The sequence below is a fragment of the Piliocolobus tephrosceles genome, chromosome 13 (assembly GCF_002776525.5).
Source record: "Piliocolobus tephrosceles isolate RC106 chromosome 13, ASM277652v3, whole genome shotgun sequence".
Classification (NCBI taxonomy): Eukaryota; Metazoa; Chordata; class Mammalia; order Primates; family Cercopithecidae; genus Piliocolobus; species Piliocolobus tephrosceles.
The window spans coordinates 69,041,956-69,056,290 of record NC_045446.1 but is presented as its reverse complement, the minus strand read 5'-3'; the positions used below and the strand labels follow the sequence as shown (position 1 = coordinate 69,056,290).

At 42.7% G+C, this 14,335-nt stretch overlaps 1 protein-coding gene across 1 annotated transcript in view; it reads left to right on the top strand.

Annotated features, from left to right (window-relative positions):
- The window catches only part of TENM4 (teneurin transmembrane protein 4), an 800,850-nt gene that overhangs the window by 573,849 nt on the left and 212,666 nt on the right, over positions 1-14,335 (top strand). The gene's annotated exons all lie outside the window — the stretch shown is intronic.

The window sequence follows — 14,335 nt, the reverse complement described above, 5'->3', positions numbered from 1 at the left end:
ATAACAACGGCGGCTGCAGAAACAACACACCCTCCCAGGGCTTGGAGGCCGTGGGGGCAATTTAAAGCCCCGAGGAGGCAGCACAGCCATGCTTGGTCAGGAAGGAGCCCCAGCTGCATCTCTGGGTGCTCCTTCTACAACATTGCCCAGGGAGTATGGAAAGGGAGTTGATTTTATAGATTTTTAGCTTTCTTGGAAAGGAATTTTCCCCAAGTCTCATTTGTATTCCAGACTAATTACTGTGAAATAACATAATTTAATTGCACTTAAGTGCAGAGAGAAAGAGAAAACAGTCCCCCGATGGCTATTTTTTACTGAGTAAATACCTAGCACTTGTGGAGGAGAAGTTAGGAAGGGGCTACACTTAAGTCCACTAGGCTTAGAGGACGAGGCAGGAGCAGAGCTCAGCCTCTTTTCATAGCAGGGAGGAAGAGCAGTGTGGAAGGAAGAAGGGAGCAGTGAGAGGAAGAGAGAGGGCTGAAAAAACCACGATATTTCTCGTTCTACTCAGTGCTTCTTCCTATCAGTAAAACAACAAAACCAGAACTAAACAGCTTCATCCTTCTAAAGACAGCAATACGGTCTCGGAGCAAAAGCACAGACTGGGCCAAGTGAGACCTGCATTCCAAACCCGGCTCAGACACATTTTTAAACCTCTCTGTATCTTGGTTTCATCATTGGTAAAATGTCAATTAGTATCTAAGTGGTATTTTGAGCATTAAGCCAGAGAACATCTGCAAAGGGCCCGTCCAGTGGATGACCCATAGTAGGTGTGGAGTAAACGCAGCTTCCTAGCAGCTGAATCACCTGGAGATTTTAAACCCTCTCAGGTTTAGCAGCCAAGAGCCATCCCTGGATGCAGGGATTTCAGGTGATTAAGCAGAAGGAGCTTCCCCAAGTTCAGGTTTAAACTGGTGGGGAGCATTCACTGAGCCTGTCTTTTGGACTGTGTCCCGGGCTATGAGGAGCAGACAAAGCCAGATAAAGTCACTGCCTCTGAGTCATCCATACTTTCGTGGACAGCCAGATGTGTAAGGAGCTGATGGCCATTCTAGGCAGATGATAAAGGTATATTACTGGAGTTTGAACCTATCCCTGTGGGATTCCAAAGGAGACAGCAATTCATTCTAACTGGGAAGATCAGGAAAAATTAAAACAAGGCATTGAGTTTGTAAATCAAGTAAGATATTGAAAGAGAAGATCGACGTGGCTTTCTGGAAGACCGAACAGCCCAAACAAAGGCAGAGGACAGTAGATAGGAATGCTGGATATTTCTGGCACCTGTATCAGAAGGGTCTACATTAAAGTGTCCATTTGTGCATTTTACCTATCTATGAGCTTCAATCTGTACTTTTATTCTATTTTACTGAAGACTTTCAGTATAAAACTACAGAAATCACAAGTGCTGGTGGACACTGACTGCCTTTCCCCTTAGAAGAGAGGCTCCACTAGGCAAATACAGAATCAATACCATGCCTTTGTGTGAGGCCTTTCAATTTTTCTCTCCAGCAGTTGATGCGCTCTCTATAGTTACTAACTGCATTTCCTGTCCTGCAAGCCCCAGATGTGGAAACTGAGGCCTGCTGCAGTCAAATAACTTGTTTGGTTGGAATGGCTGGTAAGTAGTAGAGCTGGACCTAGAAGTCCAGTTTTCTGACTGTAAACCCTATGCAGACCGTGCTGCCTCTAAAAGCCCTCCTCTCATGTCCCTGTGCGCCATACCTGAGGCTCAGAGCAAACGAGGGCCACGTTGCCCTTCTGTCTGCAGCGTGCCTTTGCCCCTGCTCCCAGCCACTCCCAGCAAAGCCTAAGCTGATGTAAGAGCACACACAAATACGGCAGCACACACAAATCAAGAGTTTGCCTTGTGCCAGGCAGGTGCTATTCTGAGTGTTACATGTGTTTCCTCATTTAATCTTCTCAAGAGTCTTACTTATCCAGTAAGTATTTGTTAAGTGCAAACAGGGGCACCATGCTGTTTTGATTTCCATTTCCACAGATGAGAAACTGAGGCCATGAAGGTTAAATGATATGTCCAAAGCCAGATCCCTAGTGAGAGAAAGAGACAGGACTCACACCCAGAGCCCATCCTCTCCTCATTGTGCTCTACCCTTCCCATAGCTGGGGGGCATTTAGGGGAGGGGTTCACCCTTCTGAACTACTGAGAGGATGCAAGCAGCTCCTTGCTAAAGAAAGAAACTAGACAGGGCACAGTGGCTCGCGCTTGTAATCCTAGCATTTTGGGAGGCCAAGGCGGGCAGATCACTCAAGGCCAGGAGTCTGAGAATAGCCTGGCCAACATGGTGAAACGCTGTCTCTTACTAACAGTAAAACAGTAAAAATCAGCTGGGAATGGTGGCACACACCTGTAATCTCAGTAACTTGAGAGGCTGAGGCAAGAGAATCGCTGGAGCCTGGGAGGCAGAGGTTGCAGTGAGCCTGGGCAACGGAGTGAAACTCTGTCTCAAAATAAATAAATAAATAAACAAACAAACTTATTTTCTTATGAAAGAAAAATGAACGTCCATCCGTCTGTCCTGCCCCATGTGCTGTGCCAGCACTGCCATGCACATGTGCATTGACTGGGGTGGTGGTTTGCACCCAAAGTGCTTCAGGACTGGGGCCAACAGGAGGCCACATTGTGAACGTCGGGAGACCTCAAAACCTATTGCTTATTGAGCAACAGCACCTCATAGTATCTGATTCTGCTCTTCTCCAGGCTTGTAACATTTCACTTTGGAGAAAACCCTTCCTGCTGGCATGTGGCAGGCAGCTAGATTGATCATGCCCTTGAGCCTACAGTGAGATTTTGTTCACAGCCTCCAGTGGGAAAGAAAAAATGCCAGTATCATTAATTGTAGTGTGGCCTCCATTTCATCACATTGTCTCCAATTTTACCACTGAGATCATCTGTAGAATTGTGTAGGAAAACATATTCCTCAGACCCCTGTGTGTGTCTCAGCCTGTGTGTGGCACTGTGTATATAAGCACACATTTGATTCCAACTATGTTTGCAAAAAGGGTATTTGAGAGGAGATGGAGTAGGAGGGTAGCAAAACTTTAAATGAAAATTGTAGGATAATTAGCATTTTTCTTTACCTAGAAGTTGAAAATTCTTCTTTTCCACCTTGTTTATGTCTTCTGACTTTTCTGTAGTGCAGTAAGTCTATTAAATAGCACTATATATACACCTAATTGCCGAGGTCTGAGACTGTGTGGGTGGTTTCACATATAAATCTTTGCATCAGTCTGTGTATTAAATACAGACTGTATTACATTAGGACATTTGGGTGTTCTTTCATTCATTAACTATTAAGCAATATAATAATAATGCCTTATATTTTCAATATACTTTATAATCTCTAAGGAATCCTCATTAAATTTAATTCTTACAAGAGCCTGGGAGATGGTTTTCTATTATTTCCATTTCGACAGATGAAAAAACTAGGAGTTAGGTCGGTTAAGTGACTTCACTGTTGATGCCCAGCTGGTAAGGGCCAGAGCTGGGAGCCTGGCCGTGTGTCTACGGATCTGTTCCACTGGGTACTAAGCCTGGTAGAGAAACCAGCAAGGGACAGGAAGCACAGGTACGCATACCATGAGGGCAGTGTTTATGGGAGAGGGGCAGAAATAATAAGGGCCCAGAGCTGGGGGCAGTGGCCACTTTTGGCTGGGAGTGATGGTGGAAATCCTCACAGAAAAGGCAATATTTGAAGTACGTCTTGAAGGATGGGGGAGTTTTTTCTTAATAGAGAAGGTGGTGACCGTTCGAGCAGAGGGCTTCGTATCAGCAAAAGCATGGCGGCTGGACAGGCAGGCAGGCTCGAGGGATAGAGAAATCCACACAGAGTGAGACTCCTGAGCAGGCAGAAGTAACGTAGACCATTGAATATTGTGTTCAACACAATATTGTGTTGACCATTGAATATTGTGTTCAACGTTTAAAATGCTCTTTTAACATTGTTTCCATTCTGAAGAGAGATTATGTCAAGTGTCTATTCTCTGGAAAATACTGCCAACAAAATTTGAGTAAAAAGGTAGGTCGATATAACAATGAGATTGGCAATGTTGGTTTTTTGTTTTTGTTTTTGTTTTCCATTTTTAACATTTCCACAGCTTGATACCGAATCAGAAAAGCGGTGTGGTATACTGATTGGGGGCAGGTTCGATCTGGACTTAACTCAGATCTGAATTTGGTCTCTACCTCTAATTAGACGGTAGGTAATGTGGGACAAGTTGATAGACCTCTTTAAGCCTCAGTTTCCTCATCTTACAAATGAGAGTAATAGCAATACTTACCTCATTGGGCTTTGTGAGGATTAAATGATCCTGTTTCTAAAACACTCAGCACAGTGCTCGGTACAGCATAGCTTCCAAGTAATGTCTATGGCTGTTAACATTATCATCATCATGGTCCCTGGAATTCCTTACTGCCTGAAGCTTCTTAGTTTTAGTCAAAGACTAAACCAAACCAAAGATCTGTGTGTAATCAAAGCAGAAGCAGAGGTAACTCACATGTAAGTGCCTTGCTCTGTGCACAGATAACGGCAGGGGGGCAGGAAAATATGATATGGTCCCCAAGAACTGGAAAATACCCGTGGGACTGGAGACTAGGACGCTGTAGGGAGTAAAGGAGGGACATCAAACACTCTGTTCTGTGTGATTTTAAAGTGCTATTTCAAAATGTTTCTCATTATAAAGAAATATTATCCCAAGTTAGAAATCCGGGTGGCAGGCTCCACGTTGAGCTGTCTGCCCTCATTCCTCTTGCTGAAGTGAATGATCCAAAGGGAAAAGGACTCTCCTAATAATACATACACAAATTAAAACTCCATTTGAGGTACAGTGGGGACCACCTCCTAATTGACTTTGATCATGAAAAAAATCAGTTGCATGGCTGGCGCGCCAAAGAAAATCAGAAGACAGGAGGGTTGCTCTATACAGCCAAGCAGCGTTACATTTTCTAGTAGCTATGGGAATGGAGCATAGCAACAAGCACCTTCTCCTTGTGTGAGCTCCCAAGCACTAACCAAACACACGTTTCTCTCTCCTGCCTCATTTGATCGTTAGCACAGGTGAGGAATGGGATGATGCGTCTCAGGTGAGAGGCCGGTCCTTTGCAAGTCGGAATACCTTTATATGGACACTTCAGATAGCATTGGGAATGGTGTCATCATGGACACAAGGGCCACAAAAAAAAAGGAATGTGATGATGGCACACTCAGGAAATAACAGGCACCGTCCCAGACCTGGCGGTGGTGTGTTGTACCACCCAAAGGGCAATGCTGACTCCTCACACCAGCAGAGCAGTTTGAACAGGCAGGAGATCCTTTGGGTGTGGTGATCACTGCGTCACTAGTGAGGCCTGAATGTGAAGGGCAGATGGTGGGCGTCGTACTAGGTTTAAGCGCCCCTTCTGTATGGAGCCGCTTCCTTGAACGCTTGCCCAGTTGATAGTGATTTGACAGAAGCTGCATTTTTATCCTGATGAGGATGAAATGGAAGCCTGTCCTTTGCTTCCTTGATGACAGTGTGACAAGAACTTCATATCTGGCATCACTGGGATCTGCTTTTGGATCTTGGCAGTGCTATGTTGAATGGTACAATTGTAGACAATTCTGGATCCTGAGTTTTCTAGAGATAGAAAATTAAAGTAGTAATATCTACTACTTATCTCTGTTTTGAGGCACCTAATCTGTAAAATGGGGTTATTAATCTAACTTAAAGAGTTGTGAGTTTGAATGACATAATAAATGTGAATCCTTCAGCATTGTATCATGCACAAGGTAAAATTTTAATAAGTAGGAGCTGTTATTGATTTAATAATATTCCTCTGTCTCCTTCCTTTCCTTGCTTTCTTCTTCATCCCTTTGGACCAGGTTCTGGGGAGCAGAAATGACCAGAATAATCCCTGCTCTAAAGGAAGGGCTGCTTGATGGCCTGACATGGCCTGTGCTGTGGGTTCATTCCCCTTACCTTAGACCCAAGGAGATGGTTCCCTTCACCTGGGAAGCAGTGCCTGATGGAAGAACAAGCAATGAGGATGGCTGTCCTGCTCTGGACACGATTTTCTGTTGTGATTAATGTAATAACAGGGTCACTTCGTGGGAAGAGCTTTGAATTAGAAGTCTGAAGAACTGGGCTTAGCTCATTCCCAGGCCCTGACACAAAGGCGCTAATCAAGCCTGAGTTTCTTCATCTGTGCAGTGAGTGGGTTGGTAGGTACCTGGGACCTGAGATGTCAGTCATACCAATGTCCCCTAACACCAGAACAAAAACTCAGGCTTCTCACTCCCCAGGTCCTGATATGGCCTTCCTTCATTTTTCAGTGAAAACCTTGATACACAATGAAGATGATGTTGATGCCAACAGAGAGCTCCCATCCAGTAATTCATGCCAGTAAATACCAAGCACCATGAGGAGCTCATAAAGAACATCACTTCTTTTAATCTCCACAACTCTCAAAGCTAGGTATCATTATCACCATCTTATAGATGGGGAAACAGAGGCTCAAAAGAGTAAAGTTGTCATGTAATTGTTCACATCAGAACCAGAGAAGGAACACAGGTCTCTCTGGCTTCAGAGGCTGTGCTCACAACCACTGCCCTTCACTGCCATTTTCTTGACTTGGGAACCAGCACAATGTGGGGAGTCTGGCAGGGAGAGGTCAGATAACTGGGCTGAGGTTAGTCCAAAGGTTGGTGGGAGGTGGCCAACTCCTAAATTAGTTATATACGGAAGAGGTCTTAGTAGAGCCCCCCAGGGGAAAGGTGCCCAGAAAACACAGCTTTCTTATTCTATTACTGCAATAATAGCCATTTATTCTGTACAAATTAGGTTTCAGTTCCAGTTCCCCTACAGTTTGCCTTGTCACCAGTCTTCAGTGCCCTCCAGTTAAGGTGACATTCCTCCTCTGTATTGGTGGTGGGCTCACCTGTTCCCTGCCTCAGTGGCTGACCGCACCTGATCCTCTGGCTCAGGACCAACTCCACCATGATTTACAGAAACATTGAGCAGCGCCCTTGAATCCTTGCTGAAAGGCCTGCTTCCCTATAACTTTGCGTGGCACAGACAAATGATTGACTGTGCCAGAATCCATTCTCCAGAAAACACTTAATTTGGGAGTGAGACACAATAGCCCTGATTATTGCTGTCAAGTTTATCCAGAGACAGGAGGAAAAGCAGTATATTTACTTGATTAAAAATTACCCCCACATAGTCACCAGTGGGATCCTGACAGGCTGTTTTATAGCAATTATGCTTTTAAAAGATGTTTCATCTATTGGACAGATATCTCTGGTTCCCATCCCCAAAGTCTAGCAGCTAATGGGAGCAGGTGAGGGCCCTCAATTTAAATAAATTGACAACTAGCATGGAAGGGAACTAGTGGGGAACATATAGAAAGAAGAAAAAGGCGATGTCACAGAGCTAGCTTAAAGTTTTCAGTAGATATAGAAAGTAGGGAAATCAGCATAGCAAAATGACAGTGATGATACAACTGCCATTTACTGAGCTCCTGGTATGTACCAGGCATAGTTCCAAGCAAATTACATTATCTCATTCAATCCTTTGAGGTAGATACTATCAGCTTCATTTTACAAGTGAGGAAACTGAGATTCAGACAGGCTAAGTACTTTGCCCAAAGTCACAAAACCAGTAACTCAACAAGCTCTGAGTGCTTTTATAGAAAGACCCAAACGCAGACTGACTGTGCCTGTGGCAAGTTGCTTACTGGCATCTACATGGTTTTTGTTTGTGGGGATCAGGCGCTGGTCAGACAGTCAGGATATGAAAGGATGGGGGCCCAGGCCCTTTGTCCCTGAGAAAAAAACCTTTTAACAAACTATCTCAAAAGAGCAAATCTGGCTATGCTGTCAGCGAAAGCTTTGCCTTAAAATCTTTTTTAAAATTGTAATGTAGTTTTCAGGCATTGTAACTCATCACCAGGGTGATGTGCCAGGAGGGGAACCTGGGCTTTGGAACCAGTCAGATCTGTTTTTAGATCTGGGTTCAAATTTGGCCTTAGTACTTCCTATCTGTGTGTCTTTGGGCCAGCTGAGGAGCCTTTCCTAGCCTCCAGTTTCTTCATTTGTCAAAAGAGTTTCTCAAGATTCGTGTAAAGATTGAATGAGAGGAGCATATGTAATTCCCCATATATGGGGTCAGACACAAGGCAAAAGCTCAAAGTCAGGACCCCTCCCCCATGCTGTATCATCCTTCTCTTCTACCTATTGCTTCTGACACTAAGTTGTAGAGCTTCTTTTTTAACACTGATGCACTGAAATGAGTTTGGAAACTAGGAAATAATCCTGCTGCTGTAATTCAAATCCTGATGTCATTTTTATGTATTTCTTTACAAATTGTTTTTCATATGCATACATGGTTTTGCAGAGATGCAGTCAGGAAACACATGCAATTTTGTGCCCTGCCTTTTCTTTTCCTTAACATTGTATCTTAAGCATTTTCCGGCATTGCTGTTTATAATAGTTTTTTTTGTAATGATTGCCTTCTATTCCATGCTGTACCTGTACCGTAAGTTAGCTAAGTCGTGATCTCCTATTTGTAGACATCGAGTTTGCTTCCAATTTTTTTACGTTATCCTGCCGTGTACATCTTGTGTATAGTTTCTTGGTTTGGAACTTTTAAATGTGGTGGCTTTGTAGCAGAACCAGGAAGATAACCTAGGGAATGAAAGCCTGTTGTTTCTGTTGTTATTATTTTATCTTTTTAGTTTTCCCCCCATTAGAGGACCATAAGTCAAAGAACCCCAGTGACTTTTATTTCATAGAAATATTCATTAAAAAAAAAAAAAGAAAGAAAAAACCTGAGCACTAATATAAAACAGAAAAGTGGGAAGCTGTGTGGTTGGGTTGGTTCCCATTGACTTTTGAAACCAAAAATGCCACTCGAATCAACAGTTCCTTGTGGTTATAAAGGTGTCTAGTCACTCCCTGGAGCTGCTAATGTACAGATGCAAGTGGGTTCGTGCGTTCCGTTTTTGGAAGGGAAGTGTGCGTTGTGACAGCAGAAACTCTCCTGTACTGATATTGGTGACTCCTGCATAATTACTTTGTTAATTGCCTCCTGCTGGCCGGGTGCTGGGGGAGCCTTCAATGTCTGAACATCTATGGAGCCTTTCTTTAAAATGTCAGGATAGAGCTTGCACTTTCTGAGCCATCTCTCATGTCTCGCTGGGCAGGAAAAGGCGACGGGGAAAATGTCAGCCCTGGGATGAGATTGACCAGAGCCAAGAGAATCAGGACTTCCCCCACCTTGGCTCTTGGCTTTTAGAAATCATTAACATTTCAGCATGGGTGATCTTGTGAACCAGCTACCTTTCCACAGCCTTTTTCTGAACTCCTTAGCATCTTTTCACCTTTTCATTGAATTACAAACTAGTCTAGCGGGAAAACCAGTATCAAGTTGCTTATCTAGGTCACTTTGAGTGTACTTGAGGAAGGTTTTGCACAAGAGTTATAAATACACACCGCAGAGTATCATATAGATAATCCTGTGATATAACACAGATGATGTGTAGTTACCATTCATTCTTCAGGGAACATGGAATACGGTGATTATAATTTGTATTGTTTCAGTGGCCTGGTCTATCCTTAGCAGGCTGGGGAGAACCGTTTATGTTTTTTAGCTTTTTTTTTTTCCTTTTTTTTTTTTTTTTTAAATCTATGGCTCTGTCTTCCAAATCATTTGGATAACATGCATTTGGCTGCTATACACAGCTTTAAATGAGGATTGCTGTGGGCCAGGGAATATTTATCATCACTATCAGCTCCCCCTCCCTAAATATTTATTTCAGATTTTATTTTGCTGCTGGCTTTATGCTGCCCATATTTTATCTTCTATTTAAAATAAAATATGTAAAAGAAGAAGCTTGGTTTGGGAGCACAGGGTCCTGAGTTTTAAACTTGCCTCAAATTTCTACCAGCTCTGTGGTCTCGGGTAACTTTCTTTACTTCTCTGAGTAAATCAGAATATATCACTACAGCTCTATTTCTATTCTACTTCTATTCTCCAATAATGTTTTTTCAACCTAGTTTTATATGAGGATGAAACTGAATAATATAAATAAAGCACTTGGCATGTAGTGTCATTCAAATAATACTAATTTTTGTGTTATGATTTTGATTATTACAAAGGATAAAGAAGAGTGGCCGCTCGATCATATGTATTTCATGGGCTGACTCTGACTGAGAATGTGCTGTGTCCTTTGGAAAGGGGAGAGCAGAGCAAACTACTTCTCTCCCTTCCTCTCCCCGCTCCCATAACCCAGGACTATAGAATTAACCACCCGCCTAACAATACAGTAAAAGAATGAAAGGGTCACTAGCATAACTTATATTTAAAACCTTGGATCACAGATTAAATATCCCCTTTATTCTGGCTTTAAGATGACTTTGCTCTATTCTCACTCATTTGTGGGAGCTAAAAATCAAAACAAGTGAATTCATGGAGACAGAGAATAGAAGGATGGTTAGCAGAGGTTTGGAAGGCTAGTGGGAGGTTTGGAGAGAGGTGGCATGGTTAACGGTTACCAGCAAAAAATAGAATGAATAAAGAACTGTACTATTTGATAGCACAACAGGGTGACTATAGTCAATAATAATTAAACTATACATTTTTAAATAACTAAAAGTATAATTGGATTGTTTGTAACACAAAAGATAAATGCTGGAGGGAGGGGATGGATACCCCATTTTCCATCACGTGATTATCATGCATTGCAAGCCTGTTATCAAAATATCTCATGTATCCCCGTAAGTATATATACCTTCTGTGTGCCAACAAAAATTAAAAATTTTTTAAAAAGATGACATTACTGGTTGAACTTCATGTCTCGGAATCTCTGCTTCATCCTGCTCCTTACTTTCCAGGTAGCCATTTCTCAGCCCAACCTCGGTGACCCTGGGTTTCCTTCGCTACCCACCAGCCTCTGAAGTTAGTTTGGGATGGTTAAATCTCCTGAGAGATTCAGGCTAATTTGGAGTTGAATACAGAGCTTTGCTTTCCCAGATAGTTTTCAGGAGTGCATCTTCCGTAGGCCACGGAAACAACTGGCCAGCCTCACAGCTGTGTTGGCCTCTGTGATTGCCAGGGGGACACAGTGGAGAGGAAGGGGTGCCGACACCCGCCCCCGCCCCATGTCTCCCCCACCCTCATAGCTGTGAACTGTCCTGCCCTCATTAACTTCCCTGGGACCCCAGACCTGTTGATGGTTTTCATCTGCAACACTTTTTTCCCTGGCTTATTCCCACTCCTACCCCCAACGTATCTTTTTTTTTTTTTAAGCAAGGACTTATTTGCATCTTGTTAAATATAAAAGAAAGCTGTGACAATAAAAATGTTTCTCTTCACAAAGCTGTGAGAGTTCTATTCATTCTGGGATTAGTTAATTCTCATGACCTTTTAACAAGACAGCGCTATTGCACACTTAGATGAGATAATTGATTCTAATGGGGAAAGAAGCACTGCTCACTTAGCTGCATATATCTGATTTGTCTGTAGCTCAAACAATTTCTCCGTTACCTTTGGAGTTGCTAATATATAGATTAAGTAAGAAGGTAAACAGAATTTTGAGCTAATGCAGCCTTGGAAATAGCAGAATATTCACTGCTTCCAGGCAGGTTAACTGTTAAAGTATTATTGTCACCTACATAGGAGGTAGAGGAGAGCGGTGCAAAGCACCTCACCTGGTACTTGGTACCAAAAAAGGTGCTCAATAAATGTCAGTGACTATTGTCGTTATCATTATAAGCAGTACAAATGCAATGAATGGTTATCACATATAGTTATCACACATGTGTACAGTTTGCAAAGCATTTTACCACGTATTACCTCATTAGATACAGCAGTGTTTTGAAGCTTTCTATATTCATTGCTCAGATGAGAAGACTGCAGCTAGGCAGTGGCAGCTGAGATTCAAAACTAGTTTCTTTCCTCTGGTCCCACACACCTTCTCCTGCACCACAGTAACCAAAGAAAAAACAAAGTGTGGGATCTCGTTGCTTTCACCCGAGCATGGCCTCCTGGCTGAAGCAGACTTGTGTGTGTTCCCCAGGGCTTGTGTTCAGACTAGAAGTCAGACGGGTATGCTGTGCTCCAGTCCCCTTGATAGATTTTTTGTGTGTCTTGACGGCAGTCACACAGCCCCTCAAAACCACCATCAGTGATACCTTCATACACTGGGGCCAGGTAACAGAGTTTCCTCTCTATCTCACAGGATCCTGTGTTACTGCCGAAAAAGAGACTTAAAAGCCTTGGAGGCTGATGTACAAAAGGGGGATGTCTTTGTAACACCAAGCCTGCTAGGTACACCAAGCAAGAGGCGGCCTAGCTAAGTGGGCAAGCCTGGGCCTTGACGCCAAGAAAACTGACAGTGCGTGATTTCAGGATAGGAACAGTTTGGGATTCTAGTCTAGACTCTGCCACCTGTTAGGCATTTAATCTTGTGTGTGTTAGTCTTGTTGTGCCTTAGTTTCTCCATCCATAAAATGGGGCTATTAATACCTCGTAGGATTATTGTGAGAGTTAAAGGAATTATTGCTTGTAATGCTGTCAGCCTAATGCCTGGCATATCATTAAATACTCAATAAATGATAGTTTTATGACTATCATAATTTTAATTAACCTTCTGAGCCTTAATATGCACCTCTGTAAATTCAATCTGGTAAGGTTGCCATGAGGATTAATATATACAGGTTCTCCCCGCATACTGCCTGTTATACAGTAAATACAATTACTATGGGCCTTCATCTCTCTGAAGATCCTTCCCTGTGTTCTTCTAGCCCTGCTAGCGGGTCAGGCACCCTCTCCTCTACGCCTTCTGGTCCTGCTGAAGAGAATTTGTTATTTGTCTGTCTTCCCTACTTGACTCATTGAAGCAGGGACTCTCTGATTCCATTCTGGCTCTCCAGAATCTGCCATGGAGTGGGCTTTCAGACAGTGTTCACCAAGCAAAGGAGTGAATGCTACATCCAGGGTGCCGTGAGGGTCCAGGGACTTGAATGCTTACTTCGGTGTATGGGGAATTCAGGTGGGCATCAGAAGAGGTGAACCTGGACCACTGACAAAGCCCAAGCCTGGAATCCTAAAATGGGATTTCAGCAGATATTTTGTGCTAGATCACATTTTTGGAGATGAGCTTCCTAGCCTTCTCAAGCATGTATATCTCAAGGGACAAGGTTCATTCTTTGACGCCTTATGGTCTCTTTCTAGATTGTTGTACAAGACTTTTTAGCAGTTGCTACCTTGGAAAATGTATTTCAAACAGAAGTATGTGCACATGGCACAAAATGAAAATGTGCAAAAGGTATACAGTGAAAAGCAAGTTTCCCTCCTACCCCCGATCCATAGTATCTCTATCCTTCATAGGACACAGCTACTGTTACCAGTCTTTCATATTCTACCAGAAATACTTCCTACATTTCCAGGAATTTTTAAACCCAAAGGTAGTATATGAAAAACACTTCTGCATGTTATACTTTTATTTCCACAAAAATACATAAAGAACCTCTTTATTCTTTTTAATGGTTGCATCCAATTTTGTTGTGTGGATTTTACTTACTTTTCTTGCCGCTTATCAGTGGACTGGTGTCTAATATTTTGCTATAACAAATTATGCTGCAGTGAATAACCTTGTATGTACATCATTTAGTATATGTTTAAGTATATCTGGAGAAGGAATTTCTAGAATTGGAAGCTTTATGTCCCAGGATAAAGGGTATGTGTATTTTAATGTCACTAGCTTTTATCAAATTGCCCTCCATGGATTTTGTACATCATATTCTCACACCAGTAAAGTATGGGAATGCTTGCTTTCCATTCTCTGCCAATACAGTATATTTTCAACCTTTTTTATCTTTGCCAAACCATATGTGAAAAATAGTATTTCAGAGTCTAACTTACATTTCTTTTACTATGAATAATGCCAAGAGTCTTTTCATATGATTATGAGCTATTTGTATTTCTTATCCTGTAAACTGTTCATATCCAATGCCTATTTTCCTACTGAGTTGTGGGACTTTGCTTATTATTTGTACAAGTTATTTTTGTGTTAAGGAAATTAACATTGACCTACCAATTGCAGTTTTTCCCCCAGATTGTTATTTATCTTTTGAAGCAAAGACCAAGACCTCCTGAGACTCCCCGATCCTGCCTACTCCCAGTTCCACCAGACTGTGAGCCCCCTGAGGGCAGGGTTTGAACCTTGATCCTCTCTGACCCCAGTCTCCTTTGCAGGGCTGGCACTACAAGAGCTCCCTTTTGGGGGCTACTTGTCAAACTGAACTGAATGTCTGTGTTCCCCCACCCTGCCCACCTT